General features: G+C 43.6%; 1 long non-coding RNA gene across 1 annotated transcript in view; it reads left to right on the top strand.

Annotated features, from left to right (window-relative positions):
• Positions 1-17,794, top strand: part of LOC138286770 (uncharacterized) — a 90,586-nt gene that overhangs the window by 39,801 nt on the left and 32,991 nt on the right. The window contains exon 2 of the long non-coding RNA XR_011202058.1: positions 11,060-11,115. This is a non-coding gene — a long non-coding RNA (uncharacterized lncRNA). The remainder of the gene's footprint in view (positions 1-11,059; positions 11,116-17,794) is intronic.

The raw sequence follows: 17,794 nt of genomic DNA, 5'->3' as shown, positions 1-17,794 counted from the left end.
TAAAAGAAACAAAATGGTGAACAATCTGAGAAAGGAGAGTTCTCTTGATAAGGACTTACAGAAATGTAAGAATGATCCAAGGTATTTTCATGTATTAGAAATAACATATGATGTTGAACTGCAACCAAATATAACAAGCATGTGCAATGGAATGGGTCCCGCATTTGCTCGATTTAGAGCTAATATAGTTGTAAAATCCTAACTGGACTTTTCTTGCCACAGTTCACATAAGCAAGCCAATTCAAAGTGCCACGGCCGCCATGAGCATGAGCACGAAGGAGAGACACAAAAGGAAAAAGAAGTTTGCTCCCAGTCAAACACATCAGGAATCGTGCAATTATCCATGTAACAGGGTCGGTGTCCAAGACGGTAACAAAACTGCCCCAAGGAGGGACAAACGTAAAGCATTTACCAATGATAACAAAGGATTTTTGAAAGGCAAGCCAATGAACAAGTGATAGTGATGAGCGTGCAGTGGGCGTGGTTAAAAGCCCACAGATAGATTACACCAGGCCAGAGCACTTGCACACTCAACCTAAAAATTGAGGACAGGAACACTAGAATATGGTTAAAGAAAATAAGATTTGCACAAGTACCCTAATTTATTACATTGAAAGTTAAGATGAAATAAGAAATTGTTACTTTGCAAAATTGTCTCTTCTGCAAGCAGTTCCTATCACAGTATTGCACCTGATTGTATTTTGCACATAGTTTTCAAATACAACTGAGGATCTACACAGAGAGGGAGATATCTAAGAGTATTTTAATATTCTTACCCTTGGTCTCTCACAATGTGTTAAATTTATACATAGGTCTCAAAATAAAAATTAAGTCATCTCTAAACATTGTACATTAATTCATAAGAGAGTGGGACAACTAAGAACATTTAAATTTTTTTATTAGTAACAGCTCACTAAGGGCCAGATGTACGAAAATGCAATTTTGCATTTCTTAACTAGCGACTTCATAGAAATCACTTTTTAAGGAATGCAAAATGCTATGTACAAAGATACCAATTTCCTAACAGTGATTCTTACAAAGTATCACTACTGGGAAATGGGTATTAAGAAATCCAATTGCATTTTAGTCAATGGACCAGTTTTGCATTTCCTAAATAGCGATTTCTTATTAAGAAATCGCTTTTTAGGAAATGCTAAGCCAGGGATGGCAATGGGAAAATGATCCCCCTTGGTGCACCTCAAAAATAGGGGTTCACCTGTAGAGCACACATATCCCTAAGGGGCGTGTGTGCTCTATTGCAGTTAAAAAAAACCTTGGGGTGCTTTTTAGGGTAGAGCGCGCAAAGTGCTCTGTCCCTGTTGTTATCTCTCTACAGACTTGTAACCACGCCCATCATTTTAGTTGGTTCGTGGGCTTGCCTCTTAATATTCGCTTGACTTGATTAGTGAAAGGCATGCATATGTCATGCCTTTTCCGGTGTTTGGCCCTCCTCGAGCTCACGGTCAACTACTGAAAACATACAAGGCTCCATATTTTCCATATGGTTGCTGGACTACTTTTTCTCTTTGTTTCGTGGGCAGTGCAATCTCGCTGGGCAGCAGTCACGTGCTTTGCATGACATCGATCCTGTTACGTAGATAATTGCACTTTTGCCTGTTACATGGATAATTGCAATTTTGCTGATACGTTTCACTGCAAGCTAACTTCTGTTTCCTTTTGTGGTGTTTGCTTCGCGCTCATGGCGGCCGTAGGCTCGCTTATGTGGAACTGTTTATCTTGTCTTTTTCAATTTATGTGGCAAGAAAAGTCTGGTTAGGAGTTTACAACGCTTATAGCTCTAACTCGAGCAAACACGAGACCCATTGCATTGCAAATGCTTATTTTAAATTGCACCTTGTTACCACTGACTTCAAGCCGGTGGTAATTGCATCTCTAAACAAGCTCAAATCGCATTTTGGAAATGTATGGTACATCAGAATAGGAAATGCAAATAGGAAATCCCTATTTGCATTTCCTGTTTTGGAAATCGCAATTTGCGATTCCTTAAAGGGCTTTGTACATTAGAAAAGCCCAATTAGCATTTCTTAACAGTCCAAAATACTGATTCAAACCGTTAAGAAATGCAAACAGGCTTCGTACATTTGGCCCTATGATTATAGTTCACCTCTTTATATTTCTGGAACCTTTTATAGGTATTGGGGCTGTACTGAAGAATAACAGCATATTGCAGTCTCGCCCATCTTGTACTTTAACGTATGTTTTAATATTTTAATATATTTTACCGTCGATATTGATAGGAAAGATAGACTGTGTTGTTTTTTTTCACTTTCTAAGGCGTAAAAGCTATTAAAAGGACACCTAAAAATGTTTTAAACCTTCCATCTCCTGCAGCCTATGTCGCATTAAGTTTATTCCTCGTCTCATTGATATAAATTCTAGTATATCTCTCTAAAATGCAGGCTATTCTAAACATTACTGGGAAAGTAATTACATATTTTTTGGCACTTTCAAACATTTTATTTGCACTTAGCTCCAAACTGACATCGGAGGGAGTGTTTTACTAATGTAAGTACAGTGTTGATCGTGGGGTTGCATGCATTCGAAAAAAAGAGAGAACAGAAAGAGGCACGATTTTTAAATGTTTAAATTTAAAAATGTAATATATTTTAAAGATGTTAGTGTTTTTACTATCTAGAAAGGCATATTATCGAACACAAATAAAAGAGATGAAGGTTGTGATAATCCAGACAGAACGTAGGAGCTCCCCACAGAGTCCTCAGCTTACAAACACCAGTAGTCTATGGAGTTAATGCAGGAGCAACCCGTAGAAGGACCAAGGATCCACCCAGGAGCAACTCAGGAACAACACACAATACTGCTTATAAACTCAATGATAAGTTTTCTAAGGAATCCCCCGCATAAAACTAATCAAGAACTCTCGGACGGTGCAGCTCAAAAGCTCATGGTAAGAGCTCTACAGAGTCCACCCTGGAGCAACAAAGAAACACCCACAAAAGGCACATATTTCAGGCTCTAGGGTATGTGTACGTACGGTGAATACTGTGTAGAGTCCACACGATCTCCCATTCCTGGAAATTTTGCAAATGCAACGTTTTAGGCACTGAGATGGTAGGAATATTTTGCTGTACATGCTTTTGGTAATGGCTTGCCGTCAGCCGGAGCTTTCACGGCAGCCGGTGTCTCATCATCCAATCTCGTAGTAGAACGAGTAATTGCCGCAACAGAAGCCATGACTACTGCAGATTTGGCTGCTTCATTAGCATCCTCATGAACCCACAAGATATATATATATATATATATATATATATATATATATATATATATATATATATATATGGGACAGCAACATCTCTCAGGCTCCCACAGCCGCAGAGTCCAATGGTAATGGTGCACCCCATCACTATCTCTCAGCACTCTCTCTCGCAGACGGTCTGGCAAATGGAATAAATCACATATCACATGCACTCGAGCAGCATGCTGATAATCTTGAGCTTTAATAGTCCACTAACCCATCGTAAACAGCAGTTTACCTAATGGCAAACCCAACACGTTTCAGCGTACAATGCCTTGATCACAGGTGGATTGCTCACCTTCCATACACTTCTTAAACACCCAAGGGGTTCCCTTTCTTTCTCAGAGGATAGGGCAGCCATCCTAACCTTTCAATAATCATCTTAAAACATCAAACAATTATTGAGTATAACGCTATCAGGTCAACAGTAATTTCAGCCGCACAACATAATATAACAAAATCAAAAGAACACTTGCAGGGAGAAATGTTTAATAATATGCGACAGCGAGAGACAATGTGTATATTAGATCTCCATAAATGCCTATTATAAAGTAATTCGATCATTATTTTAGTGTGTTATCCAGGCCCCCAGAAACTCTCATTTAGGAGAAAGATCACTGCATAATACAAAAGTAGCCTGCAATGGCAAATGAACATCCTAGTTCCCTTCTCTTCAAATAAATAACAATTCATTGTATTCCAAAATCCTCATGTGCAACTTAAAGAAGAATTTCAATTATGCACCAATGGGCTAAATACATTGAGCGACACAATCCAGCCTCAGTGGGCATATTCAAAACGTACTGTGTCAATGAATCCTGAGCATTCAACCTATAGCAGCAGGGTGATTGTGCCACCCTACACTACATTAGTTACACTCACCAATATTAGGTGTCATAATAAATAGGGATAAGATAGAAAATCTATCCCAGGGCCCAGTGCACCTGCAGCCAAGACTGTGTGAAAATCCTGCAGAAGGGACTGAATACCATTACTGATGTCCCAGATATAAATCAGGGCATATTCTGCATTTAGGGGTAGTACATGGATTTCTCCCAACACCGGGATACCCCACTCTCCCCCCAGCTGGCGTAGCTTTTGAGCCAGAGGCTCCATGGCTTGAGGTAACATCATAGAAGCGACAGCGAGCATCCTTGCCGCGTCCCTCATTTTACTTGGAAGAGGGAGATGCAATGTCCTATCCAGACCCTCACCTGTGGCTCTACATACAGCAGCCATATCAAAGCCTGTGGCCTCCCCCATCCCAAACACCGTCAACGTGGAGACGAGGTATTCCCATTCTACTATATAAAATGCCTTCTCTAAATCTAGGACCAGGCATGCGGTGAACGGCCAGCAGGTTGGGGCCAGCTCCATCACTCTTTATAGTCTGCATATATTCAGTGTAGTGAATCCTCTGGGAATTAACCCATTCTGGTCCGGATGCACCAGTCTTTTCATGAGTCCTTAGAGGCGGCCTGCTAAAATCTTACTCAGTGCCTTTTTGTCGGACCCTAAGATGGACAGAAGGTGGTAGGAAGCAAAATCTGCCAGGTCCTTACCCGGTTTGGGAAGGGAGACTAATAGCGACTCCTGCATGCTTTTCGGCAGGTGACCCTCGTCTCCCACTAGTTGATAAAGTTCAAGTAATCTAGGGGGAAGTTAGTGCTCAAACGCTTTATAAAATTCAATAGGGAGCCCATCTAATCTCGGTGTGTTATTGGTGGCTGCTCCGTGAATTGATCCCCTAATTTCCTGTATCGTGAGAGGAGTGTTGAAGTCGCCGCTCTCTAACGGGGTTAAGGTGGGGATTTCGACCTCCTCTAGGAAACTGCATATGTTGTCGTGTCAGGCCACTCAAGGGGGATCATAAACTGCACACTATTGTGCTGTGAATGCTTCATGTATTTGTACCTGTTGGAGGGCAAACTCTGTTGGAGACATGCGGATCCGCAAAATGGATGTTGGGGGTTGGCACTACATTGCAACCAGGCCAACAGGTGACCGGCCTTGACACCTTCGGCATGTATTTTGGCCTGATACAACCTGAAGTTGACACCATGTAGTTGCTCCACTAATTGTGTGTGTGTGGCTAGTGCTGTGTTTAGGCCAGCCTGCACTACAGGGTCATCTCTAGCAGTAGTTGCTAGGGATTTCAATGATGTTTCTGTCTGTGTCTGGTCTCTGTGTATCGTTGCCCTCACTCCCACCACTGTGCATATAAAGTGGCTATGTAGTACTACCTTCATTGCTTCCCAATCAGTAAGCTTAGACCTGGATGTGCCCCAATTGTCAGTGAAATAGTGAATCAGTGTGTCATTTGTCGCTTCTCAAAAAGCCTGCTCTTCTAATAAGGCCGTCTGCAGCCTCCGGGTGGGGACTGGCGGCTGGACAGCTCCTCATTCTAGCTATAGTTGCATCGGGTTGTGGTCAGAGAAGGTCCTACCCAGATATTCCACCGCAGTTGCTAGAAGGCAGGTAGCGGGGTCGCATAAGATCCTATTTAGCCTGACATGTAAGTCATGTACAGCCAAGTAATATGAAAAATCTGTCATATTCAGGTATAGGGATCTCCAGCAGTCTAGGAGTGACCAATTCTGAAGCCACTGAGAGAATAATGCAGATGCCGACACAGCTGGGAAGCCAGGGAGTGGAGGGTGCGAGCTCTCTAATTGTGGATCAAGTATACAGTTAAAGTCGTCCCCTAGTATCCAAGGGATGTGAGTCAAGGGTATTAATGTTGTGGAGAGTTTAGAGAAAAAGGCTGATTGCGCCATGTTAAGGGTTTATATACTGCCCAGTAACATGGCCTTTCCATCCAGGGGGCCCTCACCAAACACATATCTGCTCTCAGGTTCCATGTCTATTTACAGGAGTTGAATGGGGACTTCTGGGGGCGTCCAGATTAAGGCCATTTGTGCGAAGCCCGAATATGTGGTGGAACAGCATTGACCCCTCCATTGCCTTTGTAAGTGAACTTCCTCCCCTCATCACATGTCTCTCTTGGAAAAAGGCTATTTATACACCTCTCCTTCTTAAATATTGCAGCATAGAGTGCCTCTTTCTAGTGGTGACCAGCCCCGGATGTTCCACATAATTATCTTGAGCCTAGTGATCTGCCCAGTAAGTAAGGTGTGCCCCGGTTGAGGCCATATCTGTGCCTTTGTGACACCGGCCCATGTTGTAAAGCCTATGATAGACCTGAAAAAAAGGTTGAAAGCAGATCACATATTTTAACTGTTCATATAACCTGAACTCCCAACTTCCAGTCCAGGGCAACCCTGGAACCTGAGGCCACCCAAATAAGTAAAATTATAATCCATAGTTGCCGTTCTCCTATGCTGGCCTTCCTGGGCTACAGCTATGACTAGGAGTCAAACTGCTAGGGGGGTGTCCAGCCCTGTTGAGGATGTATTTCACTGCTGCTATTGTGGGTTGCAGCAAACAGGCGAACTATGAGCGGAGGAACCCATGTTGTGTAGATGATCAGTCACTGCAGACACTCATATATCTCAACCCCACCTATAACCACAGGAAGACATAGTGTTGATTATAAGCACATCTACCTCCACAGGTTGAGTATCACAGAATCTCATCTGCCATTTGGAACGTCTCTTTAGGCAATAGTTGCGAAGTCATGCTGTCTTCAAAGTGAATGGAGGCAGATTCAGCCATGTCAGTGTCCGGAAAAAAGTCCTGTCGTGAGCGTCTACCCGCCCATAAGGTAACCCCAGCGGTCAGTGCCTGGGCCTGTTCTTCCTTGGCTTGCGAGGGCGCCACGTGTACCAGGGCTTTCAGGCGTCGGCGAGGCACTTGTCTCCTTTTGTTTGTGTTCTTGGTACTGCAATGCTGGCGCTCCAGGGAGGAACGCAAAGAAGCTTCATAGCGGCGCTGTTCCACTCAATCCCAGGCATCTGACATTTCTGTAAATAAAACGGTCTTGTTACTAGCTATTACCTTCAGGTTCGCTGGGAAAAGAAGGGAGTGGCGTAGGCCTGTCTGTTGCAATTTGAGCTTCACTCCGAGAAAGGAGAACCTGCAGAGCTGTACCGATAGGGTATAATCCGGGAAGAGGTATACCCTGGCAATGTCATGGTGGAGTGAAGATGCTGCCCAAGCAGGTCATAGGAGAACTTCTTTGTTTCTGTAATTCAGAATGCGTGCAACCAGAGGTGTTGGGGGAGACCCCGGTGAGGGGTGCCGTGCTGATACTCTGTGAGCACTCTCCACTAGAAAGTAAGCTAACCGCTGATCTAGGGCCACCTTTTGAAATAACCATTGTTCAAAGACTGTTGTAGGGTCAGTGTCTTCTGCACCCTCCGGAAACCCCATAATGCGGATACTGTTCAGATGGGGCCTTCCTTTGGAATCTTCAGCTCTGGCCTCCAGCTCATGCACTTTGGTGGTAAGGGAGTGTACCTGACCCTCCAGCTCTTGGACAGTTGGGCAGATTCCAGCAACGCTGCGTTCCGCCAGGGCGACTCTGCCCATCAGTTTCTGCTGGTCAGCTCACAGGAGTCCACGCTCTATTACCACTGTATCCACCTTAGCACTGAGTTTGTATTTGGTGGCCGTTATGGTATTGTTTGGCTTCTGTGGTGGAAGGCATTGTCGGTGTGAGGGAGGTGGGGATCATTCACCCCAGGGTCCGTGGTGTTCACGCTGCCTGATCGCTGTGATGAAGGTCCCAGTCTGCCCCTGCGGCCCATTCTCGATGAGTCAGTGGGCATGTGGTGCCACTGATCAATGCCCTGCTTGTCAATGGTGGTGATGCTTTGTATTCAGGGGCCTGTTGACCCAACTTTTTCCGACCTTTTGCTGTGACACAGTGAGCCCTTGTGGATGCAATGCTTATGCCCTACACAGTTCAGAGGGAGCGGGTAGAGCCTCGTAGAGCATCCAGGATCAGAGCAGTGGCGTATGATCATTGTTCTTAGGTGGTTCTTCTGTATTGCGCACCACCGCAATGTTATAGAGTATGGCAGCGTAGATCCAGTGCAGGACCCACCACTCCCCTATTCCCTTACACGAAGGGGGGCACAAACAGTCCCGAGTCCCTCTCTGTGTTGGCAGGGGGGGGCACTCGTCACCTTCCCTTGGCGCCTCATGCAGTGCAGGGGCCACAGGAGTGTTGTCGCTTTATGGGGTCTCTGGCACAAAGCAATCGTCATACAGTGCCACTGGCCACATGTGTACCCATTGTTGCCACAGATGAGGCGTCCAGGCACTTGATCGCTTTGCAGGGGGTGGAAAGAAAAGAAGTGCTACCCCTGTGACATCACTCCTCACGGCAGCCCTGCAACAGTCTTGAAAGGGGGAGGCCCGCTTTCTACTTGAGCCCCAGTGTGTTTCCGATGTGGAATGGGGGTAGAGCGATAAACAAATGGAGGGAGGGAAGAAAAAAAAGTGGGGGGCTGCATTGGATCACAGGAACGAGGTGTGAAACACCCCATTTCTCTGTGGGCGGTACCCCCGTAATGTAGTCTTGCACAGCGGCCTATTTGAGCGTTGCGTTCTGCAGATGGGTCTCTTGCCTTCGATTTCCCCTCATCTCCTCACAGCCTTCTGCTGCATCGCTCTCAGCGATCAGAGCACCGGAGGTAGACTAGTGTGTCTGTACACAGGCTGGCAGCGGTTGGCTCACTTTCCGTGCCAGGGCTCACTCCTGCTGCCCGCCCATGGCCACGTGTGCAGGGGCGCCAGTCTCCAGGCCCGAGCAGGTCACCCCTCTTAGGCAGCATTTCCGATCTGCGGGAAGCCAAATGGGCCTCCACTGTGTCCACCATCCGGGCCTTGTGGACTCGGGTCCTCCTGAAAGAGGGATGGCAGCAGGTTTTGCAGGATCGTGCATGGCCTGATGGAGTGATCTCAAAGCCCGTTCGCCATCTTGCGCGGCTGGCCACGCCTTCCAGCACTACACTTAATGGCTCATAATGTCACTGCACAGAACAGAACATATGGTTTAATGTGCTGTCTACAAGACTTACCATATAACATTCTGTGCCTCTTATGTTCATTTTTCTCTCTCTCTTCAGTTTGGTTCCTTTGATATGTAAATTAAAAAACAAAGGGTCTGATTTAGATCTCAATACTCTGTCACAATCGTGACGGAAATCCCGACTGCCATTTTATGATCGCCATAGGATATAATGGGATCATAATACGGCGGACGGTATATCCACCACATTGGTGAGAAGTATTCCCCTCTGCCAAGATCTAAATCAGGCCCAAAGACTTAAAGAATAGAACAGTCTAACCAAGTACAAAGGGCCTTCTTATTTGCTTACAACAGGGTCCCCAAGTTATATACACAAACATGAATCTTGAGGTAATGTGGGCTTTTGACCTTCAGGGTCTCAGAATAGCGACATTTGCAAGGTTGCTTTACTTGAAAGGGCAGCTTTGAGCCCACATCCTGCGCTCTGCCGTTCTGATGTTTGAGGTTCAGCTGCAGTGCGTTTTCACACACGAGAGATTCTGAAGCGCTAGACTTTGGAAACAGTCTGGAAATCCTTAAAAGGCAAAATATGTCAATTTTGAACCCTTCATATCTTGGCAAATTTATGTATGCAGTTATTTCATTTGATGAAATGTCATCATTGCGGCCCTGACGTCTTGGTTGTGCTGTGGTACCCCTGATTGGACCGCCATTAGCCAATCCACGCCTTTTATCATCAGTCACGTGATTCCAAGTTAAAGAGAAGAACTGTATATAAAGTGTCCTTGATTTCCCCTGAACTTGGGACAGCTATAGAAGAGAAAGGTACATTTTGGAGCCCTCTGAACAGACAATTATTATCCTGTCCATCTGTCTTTAGTCTCTCGGTCTCTCCATCTCTCTCTCTCTCAGTCTTTCTCCTTTGCTCCTTTGTCTGGCTCCACATCCGCCTCCCCTCTCCCCTCCACGGTCAGGTTCTCATCTCTGCCTCTTACCTACATATCCTTCCTATGGGGTCTCACTTTTCTCTCCACCACTATCCTTCCTCCCTGTGGGCTTGCACTCTGCTCTCTCGTCTGTCTGTCTTCCCTCACTCGTGCTGTCTCTGCCGTTTTATGTGACATGTTTCTTAGTGTGAGCACAACTGCTTTTCACCTTTGAGAAATGCAGGCCCAGGGGATGGGATTCCCGGGGCCAGAAAAGGTTTGGGGGGGAGGGGCGCGTGGCCACCTTCCCCTTCCCTTTAAAGTTAATAGTAACCCTGGGGGATACGAGCCCCAGGGCCTAACAAGGCTCAGCGAGGGGAGCCAAGGCCGCACATATTGGCTTTGGCACTTCTTGTTGAATGGGTAGCTAGTCTTAGTCTGTGTTTAGTTTTACATTTAGGTCTCAACGCACCAGAATATTTTTGTAGAGAAGACATTTTGATTCTCTGTTGATAAAGATCTCTTTGTTATACAGGGTGGGGAGGTTGGACAAGCAGGATGTATAAAGATCATTGGTTAATATCTGTCTCCTGGGATTTGCTTTGTAATTCCTCAGGTGCTGCGGCACCATGCCGTATTTCATGTAAAATGATATAAAGGAAGTCAGTCTCTGTGTGATTGATGTTTATAGTCTGCTCGCTTCCCCATCATGCTTATGTTCTCTCTCATCTACTTTGTGCCTCTGTATATTTTGTTCTCTATCATAATTCAATTTAAGAATGTATTCCAGGCATGACATATGGGTCTGCAAGTACCGAAGCTCCATAGATGAATAGACTTTGAATTAGTTGTACAAAAGTTTGTGTGTCTCTCAAAGTTTCAGAGCCTGACATTTATTACGTGGGTTGTTTGTCATTACAGCAAGGTTGAGAACTTTGAGGTACAACAACATCGCAACCCAACCAGAAGATCGCAGAGTAAGTGTGTATTTTATACTCATAACGCCACATCTATGTACCTTGATTTGCCTCATAATGTGGTGGTTATATTTTTTGGTATGATTTTTTTTTTTAAATCATTTTGCTTGCAACAAACATTTGTAATATAGTCCACACGATATCCACCACCCACCCTGACCTCACAACAAGGTTTCACCCCATCCACCTTTTCCTTTCCATTCGGATTCCTTGAGTACTCCCCTAGTGTGCAATGTGTTGGTTCCAGTCCAATTACTCCCGATGAGAGGGAGTCAAATTCCGAATCACTCCTTCATTCATTGTCTTTCCATTTCTCCCCCATCACCTCCAATTCTCCCCATTTTTTCCTCAAGTTTGTTCATAAAACCACACCCTTTTTAGATTTCCTTTTCCAGCAGTTTATAGAATTCCATCCCTAATTCCCAGTCTTGCTGGGTCGAGTGGTTCCGAGCCCCATCTCTGTGCAATGTCTGGTTTAATGTGGTGTTTACATTTATGCTGTGTTTGCAATATTGTATGTGATGTAACACATAACATACAGCGACCCCCCGACCTACGTAGTGAACACCTCTCAAATGCCGATCTCTCTATGCCTACTCCCACCAAGATTAGGGGAAGAATTTATTACAATTATGTTAAGCAAATGATGGTGTTGTAAATCATTTTACTCTCACAGGCTTTCAGGTGCAACTGAATGAATTTGATGATTCTTGTAAAGTGAGTGAATCAATCTTCAAAGTAGCAAAAACAAAATGTACGGTTTGTACTAAAAGGTAAATGTGAAAGGGAAGAGATAGATGCTGAAAGGACAACAATTAGAGTGTGTGAACTAACATACTTGCCTAGGAGTGATTTTTAAAATACATTTAAATGTTAATAGCCATCCTGTGGCACTTGAGCAGAGAGCACAAGCACTGCAGGAGCTTTGAAAAGAATGGGCTATGAATTGAGTTTCAAATCACTGGAGGTTTTGGAAGAAACATATAATATAAATAGAAATAGCCTATGATGCTCTATGGCCGTGAGGTGCTACAGGAAAAAAGAAGTCAAGCGACTCCAGAAGGGTAAATAGAGTACTCAGAAAAACTGGTGAGGTCTCCCAAGGGGTAGAGTACATACTGTGCTTAGGGTGCAACTGCTTTATATATTTTATTGAAAGATTATCAAAGAATAATCAATTATTGGCATGGTATCACTGAATCAGCGACAGGCTTGATGAAGCACACTATACAAATACATTTAAGAGCATACCTATGAGTGTTTACTGTCATGAGTGCACAACCCAACATGGTACATGCATGACGCAAACCTTAAGTCATATTTTTGAAGACGTGCAAAGCCACTTTGCGTGGCTTTGATTGGCTCCAAAAATATGGAGTAAGACAAGGCAGTGGAAATCGCTGCATTGCCTTACTCTGCCCTGGGAAAGTGCTCCGTGGGTGTTCACACATACATCCCAAGGTTTTTGATGCATTCCAGATTTACAAAACCTGGTAAACCTGGGAATGTGCCTAAAAGATACGCCTCCCAGCAGATGCGTTAATTAAGAGGAGAAATATTTGTATTTCTCCTCATTGCTTCCTCTTTCTTCGAGTGCTGCATTCTGCAGCACACATACATAGAGAACTATGCCTCTAAGGATTGTGTTTGTGCAGGAAGGTGCTCCTTCATTCCCAAAAACAATCCTGCATGCAACTCAGGCACCCTTGCACCATGGTGCAAGAGTGCCTACGTTGGCGGTAGGCAGCCCATTGTGCGCCAGTGCAGGGGAAAGGACAGGAATGCACGGTATGCCTTAAATATGGTGCATTCCTGCACCTTCCCAGTGATGCAGTGCAGCGCCGCAAGGAGACTTGCTCAGCTGCACTGCGCCCTTTGCCACAAATATGGCCCTTATTGTCTTCGAATGGCATTGCAGGGCACAAAAATCTAAATAAATCATATTGACTGTTGACGCTAGGTCTGGTGAAAACAATCCGCAACTGTCATCTTGAAAGAAACAAACTGGTGAACAATCTGAGAAAGGAGAGTTCTCTTGATAAGGACTTACAGAAATGTAAGAATGATCCAAGGTATTTTCATGTATTAGATATAACATGTGCTGTTGAACTGCAACCATATATAACAAGCATTTGCAATGGAATGGGTCCCGCATTTGCTCGATATAGAGCTATTATAGTTGTAAAATCCTAACTGGACTTTTCTTGCCACAGTTCACATAAGCAATCCAGTTCAAAGTGCCACGGCCGCCATGAGCATGAGCACAAAGGAGAGACACAAAAGGAAAAAGAAGTTTGCTCCCAGTCAGACATATCAGCAATCATGCAGTTATCCATGTAACAGGGTCGGTGTCCAAGACGGTAACAAAACTGCCCCAAGGAGGCACAAACGTAAATTATTTACCAATGATAACAAAGGATTTTTGAAAGGCAAGCCCATGAACAAGTGATAGTGATGAGCGTGCAGTGGGCGTGGTTAAAAGCCCACAGATAGATTATACCAGGCCAGAGCACTTGCGCTCTCGACCTAAAAATGGAGGACAGGAAAACTAGAATATGGTTAAAGAAAATAAGATTTGCACAAGTACCCTAATTGATTACATTGAAAGTTAAGACGAAATAAGAAGTTGTTACTTTTCAAAACTGTCTCTTCTGCAAGCAGTTCCTATCACAGTATTGCACCTGGTTGTATTTTGCACATACTGTTTAAATACAACTGAGGAACTACACAGAGAGGGAGATATCTAAGAGAATTTTAATATTCTTACCCTTGGTCTCTCACAATGTGCTAAATTTATACATAGGTCTCAAAATAAAATGAAGACATCTCTAAACATTGTACATTAATTCATAAGAGAGTGGGACAACTAAGAACATTTAACGTTTTTTATTAGTAACAGCTCACTAAGGGCCACATATACGAAAATGCAATTTTGCATTTCTTAACTAGCGACTTCATAGAAATAACTTTTTAAGAAATGCAAAATGCTATCTACAAAGATATGATTTCCTAATAGCGATTCTTGCAAAGTATCACTACTGGGAAATCGGTATTCAGAAATCCCATTGCATTTTAGTCAGTGGACCAGTTTTGCATTTCCTAAATAGGGATTTCTTATTAAGAAATCGCTTTTTAGGAAAAGCTAAAGCAGGGATGGCAATGGGAAAATGGTCCCCCTTGGTGCACCTCAAAAATAGGGGGTTCACCTGTAGAGCACACATATCCCTAAGGGGCGTGTGTGCTCTTTTGCAGTTAAAAAAAAACTTGGTGTGCTTTTTCGGGTCGAGCGCGCAAAGTGCTCTGTCCCTGTTGTTATCTCTCTACAGGCCTGTAACCACGCACATCATTTTGGTTGGTTTGTGGGCTTGCCTCTTAATATTCGCTTGACTTGATTAGAGAAAGGCATGCATGCCTTTTCCGGTGTTTAGCCCTCCTCGAGCTCACCGGTCAACTACTGAAAACATACGAGGCTCCATATTTTCCATATGGTTGCTGGACTACTTTTTCTCTTTGTTTCGTGGGCAGTGCAATCTCGCTGGGCAGTAGTCACGCGTTTTGCATGACATCGATCCTGTTACGTAGATAATTTCACTTTTGCCGGTTACATGGATAATTGCACTTTTGAAGACACGTTTCACTGCAAGCTAACTTCTGTTTCCTTTTGTGATGTTTGCTTTCTGCTCATGGCGGCCGTAGGCTAGCTTATGTGGAACTGTTTATCTTTTCATTTTCAGTTTATGTGGCAAGAAAAGTCCGGTTAGGAGTTTACAACACTTATAGCTCTAACTCGAGCAAGTGCGAGACCCATTGCATTGCAAATGCTTATTTTAAATTCCACCTTGTTACCACTGACTTCAAGTCGGTGGTAACTGCATCTCTAAAAAAGCTCAAATCGCATTTTGGAAATGTATGGTACATCAGAATAGGAAATGCAAATAGGAAATCCCTATTTGCATTTCCTGTTTTGGAAATCGCAATTTGCGATTCCTTAAAAGGCTTTGTACATTAGAAAAGCCCAATTTGCATTTCTTAACAGTCCAAAATACTGATTCAAACCGTTAAGAAATGCAAACAGGCTTCGTACATTTGGCCCTATGATTCTAGTTCACCTCTTTATATTTCTGGAACATTTTATAGGTATTGGGGCTGTACTGAAGAATAACAGCATATTGCAGTCTCGCCCATCTTGTACTTTAACGTATGTTTTAATATTTTAATATATTTTACCGTCGATATTGAGAGGGAAGATAGACTGTGTTGTTTTTTTGCACTTTCTAAGGCGTAAAAGCTATTAGAAGGACACCTAAAAATGTTTTAAACCTTCCATCCCCTGCAGCCTATGGCGTATTACGTTTATTCCTCGTCTCATTGATATAAATTCTAGTATATCTCTCTATAATGCAGGCCATTCTAAACTTTACTGGGAAAGTAATTACATATTTTTTGGCACTTTCAAACATTTTATTTGCACTTAGCTCCAAACTGACATCGGAGGGAGTGTTTACTAATGTAAGTACAGTATTGATTGTGGGGTTGCATGCATTCGAAAAAAAGAGAGAACAGAAAGAGGCACGATTTTTAAATGTTTTAATTTAAAAATGTAATATATTTTAAAGATGTTAGTGTTTGTATTATCTAGAAAGGCATATTATCGAACACAAATAAAAGAGATGAAGGTTGTGATAACCCAGACAGAACGTAGGAGCTCCCCACAGAGTCCTCAGCTTACAAACACCAGTAGTCTATGGAGTTAATGCAGGAACAACCCGTAGAAGGACTAGGGATCCACCCAGGAGCAACTCAGGAACAACACACTATACTGCTTATAAACTCAATGATAAGTTTTCTAAGGAATCCCCCTGCATAAAACTAATCAAGAACTCTCGGACGGTGCAGCTCAAAGCTCATGGTAAGAGCCCTACAGAGTCCCCCTGGAGCAACAAAGAAACACCCACAAAAGGCACATATTTCAGGCTCTAGGGTATGTGTAAGTACGGCGAATGCTGTGTAGAGTCCACAGGATCTCCCATTCCTGGAAATTTTGAAAATGCAATGTTTTAGGCACTGAGATAGTAGGAATTTTTTGCTGTATATGCTTTTGGTAATGGCTTGCCGTCAGCCGGAGCTTTCACGGCAGCCAGTGTCTCATCATCCAATCTCGAATGAGAACGAGTAATTGCTGCAACAGAAGCCATGACTACTGCAGATTTGGCTGCTTCATCAGGATCCTCATGAACCCACAAGATGCTGTCCCATATATATATATATATATATATATACATATATATATATATATATCTATATATATAGGACAGCAACATCTCTCGGGCTCCCACAGCCGCAGAGTCCAATGGTAGTGGTGCACCCCATCACTATCTCTCAGCACTCTCTCTCGCAGACGGTCTGGCAAATGGAATAAATCACATATCACATTCACTCGAGCAGCATGCTGATAATCTAGACCTTTAATAGTCCACTAACCCATCGTAAACAGCAGTTTACCTGATGGCAAACCCAACACGATTGAGCGTACAATGCCTTGATCACAGGTGGATTGCTCACCTTCCATACACTTCTTAAACACCCAAGGTGTTCCCTTTCTTTCTCAGAGGATAGGGCAGCCATCCTAACCTTTCAATAATCATCTTAAAACATCAAACAATTATTGAGTATAACGCTATCAGGTCAACAGTAATTTCAGCCGCACAACATAATATAACAAAATCAAAAGAACACTTGCAGGGAGAAATGTTTAATATTATGCGACAGCGAGAGACAATGTGCATATTAGATCTCCATAAATGCCTATTATAAAGTAATTCTATCATTATTTTAGTGTGTTATTCAGGCCCCCAGAAACTCTAATTTAGGAGAAAGATCACTGCATAATACAAAAGTAGCCTGCAATGGCAAAGGAACATCCTAGTTAGCTTCTCTTCAAATAAATAACAATTCATTGTATTCCAAAATCCTCATGTGCAACTTAAAGAAGAATTTCAATTATGCACCAGTGGGCTAAATACATTGAGCGACACAATCCAGCCTCAGTGGGCATATTCAAAATGTACTGTGTCAATGAACCCTGAGCATTCAACCTATAGCAGGGTGATTGTGCCACCCTACACTACATTAGTTACACTCACCAATATTAGGTGTCATAATAAACATAGGGATAAGATAGAAAATCTATCCCAGGGCCCAGTGCATCTGCAGCCCAGACTGTGTGAAAATCCTGCAGAAGGGTCTGATTACCATTACTGATGTCCCGGATATAAATCGGGGCATATTCTGCATTTAAGGGTATTACATGGATTTCTCCTAACACCGGGATACCCCACTCTCCCCCCAGCTGGCGTAGCTTTCGAGCCAGAGGCTCCATGGCTAGAGGTAACATAATAGAGGCGACTGCGAGCATCCTTGCCGCGTCCCTCATTTTACTTGGAACAGAGGGAGATGCAATGTCCTATCCAGACCCTCATCTGTGGCTCTACAAACAGCAGTCATATCAAAGCCTGTGGCCTCCCCCCATCCCAAACACCGTCAACGTGGAGAAGAGGTATTCCCATTCTACTATATAAAATGCCTTCTCTAAATCTAGGACCAGGCATGCGGTGAATGGCCAGCAGGTTGGGGCCAGCTCCATTGCTCTGTATAGTCTGCATATGTTCAGTGTAGTGAA

Source organism: Pleurodeles waltl, chromosome 3_2 (assembly GCF_031143425.1).
Source record: "Pleurodeles waltl isolate 20211129_DDA chromosome 3_2, aPleWal1.hap1.20221129, whole genome shotgun sequence".
NCBI classification, from domain to species: Eukaryota; Metazoa; Chordata; class Amphibia; order Caudata; family Salamandridae; genus Pleurodeles; species Pleurodeles waltl.
This window is presented reverse-complemented; position numbering and strand designations above follow the sequence as displayed.